The 4414-nt window shown below is 39.1% G+C and overlaps 1 pseudogene; it reads right to left on the reverse strand.

Moving 5' to 3' along the window:
• Positions 1–753: 753 nt before the first annotated feature.
• Positions 754–1067, reverse strand: LOC103587837 (annotated as a pseudogene).
• Between the last annotated feature and the right edge of the window lie 3347 nt (positions 1068–4414).

A 4414-nucleotide genomic window follows, 5' to 3' on the forward strand; every position in this document is an offset into this window, starting at 1 on the left:
TTTTCCTTTTTGTCTTTTTTACTGACCGGTAATGGGATCGCAACCCTTGGTGTCGCACCCATACCAGGGACCAGCAACGGGATTGCAACCCTCGGTGTCGCGCCCGCACCGCGCTCAGCCAGTGAGCGGGAACCGGTCTCCACATGGGATCCGAACCCTCAGCGGGAGCGCCACCATGCTCCCAAGCGGCGCACTCTCCAGTGCACCACCGGGCTGGCCCAACACATTTTTAGTTTTGACAGAAATTACCAAATTGTCTCTATTGAGATCAAAATAATTATTAATCACACCAGCAATGTGTGGGAGTGCCAATTTCTCCACACTTTTGCAACAGAATGTGTTATCAATATTTTTAAATCTTTATTTATTTTAATATATCATAGATTCACATATTCTAGATTTAATTTGCATTTCTCTTATAAGATTGAACATATTTCATATATTTAAGAGAAATTTGTATGTCCTTTTTTGGTAAATTATCTATACTTATCCATTGCTCAGTTTTTAATTGGGTTGTTGGTCTTAGTCTTATTGATATGTAGGGGCACTTTATATATTAAGGAGACTAGACCTTTGTGTTATGTGTTGCTATGATTTTGTTTTCTTTTTTAAACCATATTGTTTTATTACTCCCAGCAGGAGTGGCTGAATGGCATCAGGGTGTGCTGGGCTCAGGGCAGGTGTGGGCTGTGAGGGGAGATGGCTGGGAGGCTGGGAGGAAAGGATGGGTTGGGATACCAGATCCAGGGGGCCTCAGGGATGCTTGTCCGAAGGGGTAGCCTTCATAAAGGAGTCATGACAAGCCACAGCCAGGCCAGCAATAATATTAAGAAATTCTTGGAAATCTAGCTGCCCATCAGATTGAGGTCCAGTTTGTTCATCATGCAATCAAGGACTCTGGGGTCCTTCTGGTTCTTTGTGAAGGCAGCCAGTTCAATATTCATGAAGCTTTGGAACTCTGACTTGGAGAGTTTGAAGTTCCCATCCTTTCCAGCATACCTCTGGAAAACAGCAATCAGGGATTCAGTGCACTGTTCAGTCTCTGTAGGGCTGGAGATTTTTGCCATGTTGGAGTGGAGAGAGGCACCGGGGCTGTGGCGGGCACTGCACTGAGAGCTCTGGGAGCCTGTTGCTATGATTTTCCAGTTTGTCTTTTGATTTCCTAATGATGATTTTTTTGCGATACAGTATTTTTTTACATTATATAATAAAATTCATCAATATTTGCTTTTATGGCTTGGATTAGGTCTTTCACACCCTGAAATTATTTTTAAAATTCATCCATATTTTCTTTTAGTATTTTTAAGGTTCTAGTATTTTAGATTTAAGTATTTAATCCATTTGGTATAAGGCACAAAGAAGTGATTTAATTTTCTAAATATACTTTTAAATCATCATTTCTTCCTGACTATGTATATATAGCTGCTTACTGTAAAAAATTTAGAGATACCATAAAACAAAAAGAGAAATCACCTCTCATTTAATTGCCTAGAGATAACCACTGTTAACTTTTTTTTGGTATGTCCTTTTTCTTTTTTTTCCATATATATATAGATACACAGATTTTTTTCTTACAAAAATCAGGATCATATTACATAAACAGTTTAGTATCCTTCTCACTCTCTTTCTTTTAATTGAAACATAGTTGATTGTACATATCTGTGGGGTACAGAGTTGAATATCAATACCTGCGAGCAATATGTGATGCTTAAATCAGGATAATTAGTAGTGTACTCAGTATTGTACAATGCAATCATTTTTCATGGCCCTTTTCGTTTTTCAACTTAGTATTGTATCATGAGAAAATTTCTCATGTCAAATGTGGCTTATTCTTGAAATATGAGCACTTTTGTTGTCTACCTGGGTCTGTCCCATCTGCATGTATTTTGAGGCTTAGTTTGAAAGCTCTGGAGTGATAGAGATTATGTCTGTACAAATGGTTATGACTAGCGTATTATTGATATTATCGATATTATTGATAATATCATGCTTTCCCTTCCATCATTCAAATTCTTTATTAAAAGTTAAGTGAAGGTATATCTGATTTGGGACCTGTAAGAGTGAATGGGAAAAAAACAAACACCCAAGTGTGTTTCTTATATTCTTACTTAGCAGCAACTAACACAGAAGACCGACTTCTGTGACCAAATGCTTGGGGATTTTTCCCCACTAGCTAGCAAGCACTCAAGCAATTCTCCAGTGGGCACCAGTGGGGTGTTCTTCAATATAATTTGGACACAGTCTACCTGGAGATAGCATCAGAACCCACAGGTTGAGGGCTCAGTCCTAAGACTGCCCCTCACTTCAGATGTCAGTCATAAGACCAGGCCTCTGGCACTTCTGACCAACCAGCTATAAATCAGGGTTTCCACAACCCCCTCCTTGGGTTTCATTAGTTTGCTGGAGCAGCTCACAGAACTCAGGAAAACAGTTACTTATGTTTACCAGTTTATTACAAAGGATATTTTAAAGGATACAATGAAATAGCAAATAAAGAGATACATAGAGTGAGATCTGGAAGGGTCCCAGGAGCTTTGCTCCTGTGGAGTTGGGGTGCGCCACCCTCCCAGCAGGCAAATAAGTTCAGCTATCCGGAAGCTCTCTGTATCCCATCCTCTTGGGTCTTTTATGGCGACTTCATTAGGTAGGCATGATTGAAGCAGGGACAATCCTGTACAAATGTGATTGGACAAAAAGGGTCTGATCTAACACTAACAGCCTGGGTGGGGAAACCCAGCAAGGCCTGTTTGTTCAGGTTCTTCTTGACCTCTCTGTGCAGCATTCCTTGTTCTCTGGCAGGGGGCAGGGCCACTTCTGGAATAGGGGTCCTGTGACCTACAATTAGACAAGGTGGGCCAGAGAATTTATGGCCAGCTCCAAAACAGAAAGATTAGGGCTTTATGGCTGGCTTCAGGGCTGGTTTCTATGACCCGCCGTGGGAAAGGAGGATTCTAGTTTCTATGGCTTGTCTCAGGGAGACAAAAGAGCAGGTGAAAGGAGGGCAGGAGGAGGTCAGAGAGAAAGACTTGGTTTTCAGAGGCCTGCTCCTGAGGCCTAATGTGTCCCACCGTTATAACAAAAGAAGGGTTATTGGAGTTATGAGCCAGGAACCGTAGATGAAAACCCATATCTATATCTGTATCTACATATCATAATATTGCAGAACCAAATTCCATTCTTTATATAATGCTCCAAGAATAAATCACAGTGCTATATGTCAGGTAGGTATTCAATAAAATTTTGATATAATACCATTTTGACACTGAACCACATCAAATCATTATTTTGTGTGAACAATTTACTATTAAGTTTATACCTTACCTAATGAGGTAATCATTTAATAATTATTTAAACAGACAACATGAAGGGATTATGGTAGGGAGAGATTTGATTTCCAGTGAGGGAGTAATGAAAGCCTTCATGGAACAAGTGGCATTTGCTATGGACTAGATGAAATTTGACAGGTAGAGATTGAGGTGGGAAGGGTAAGCCACTTCTGGCAGAAGGAATCAAATGTGCTAAAATCCAGAAGTGGGGACGTACCAGGTATGTTCAGCGATTGTGAGTAGTCCAGTTTGGTTGGTGGATGGGTTGCATGAGTGGGAACAGGTAGCGACTAGGTTTAAAAATTAGCTTTGCAAATGCAAAGCTTAACAAAGGCTTTGAAAGACAGATTGAGGAGTTGATACTTTGTTAGGAATCACAGTGATTAAAGGGTTTTTAACTTTTTACTACGGAAAATGTTAAACATATACAAAAGTAAACAGAAAATATGATGACTCCTCATATATCCATAACCCTGCTGTGGCAATTGTCATCTTATGGACAATCTCATTTGCTCTCATGCCCCATTTTCCCCGTGTTATTTTGAAGCAAATCCCAGACATTCTACTGTTTCATACATGTGTTTCTAAATATAAGGATTCTTACAAAAACATAACCACATAACCACACTTAAAAGAACTGACAATAAATCCTTAATGTGATTTAAGGGTAGTGCTCAACCCAGGAAAGAATATGGCTGCTCCCCTAAGTATAAAATGTTGTTTTATTTAATTGGAGAAACTTGATGTTGCATAGAGAGCTATGTAAGTGCAGACAACATAAATAAACCATTTTTTATGATTGGTGAATGCTGTAAGTCATTTTGCTGACACAAAATCATTTAGAGAATTTTTTTTTTCAAAAACATGCAATTACGTCAGTAGCAGAGCCTGGAAATGATTTTTCTCAGAAGGGTAAATGGCATAGTTAATTTTTATTAAACTAAAACTGACAAAATAAATTTCTCAACCTTTTAAAATCTTTCATAGCAATAATAGGGGTCCGTTTCCTTCAATATTTGACACCGTTGCTGGAACTGCCCAAGAAAGAGAGAGAGAGAGATTTTATTTTAAAGACTAAGGTTAAAGAG

Source organism: Galeopterus variegatus, unplaced genomic scaffold (genome assembly GCF_000696425.1).
Source record: "Galeopterus variegatus unplaced genomic scaffold, G_variegatus-3.0.2 Scaffold492, whole genome shotgun sequence".
Lineage (NCBI taxonomy): Eukaryota > Metazoa > Chordata > Mammalia > Dermoptera > Cynocephalidae > Galeopterus > Galeopterus variegatus.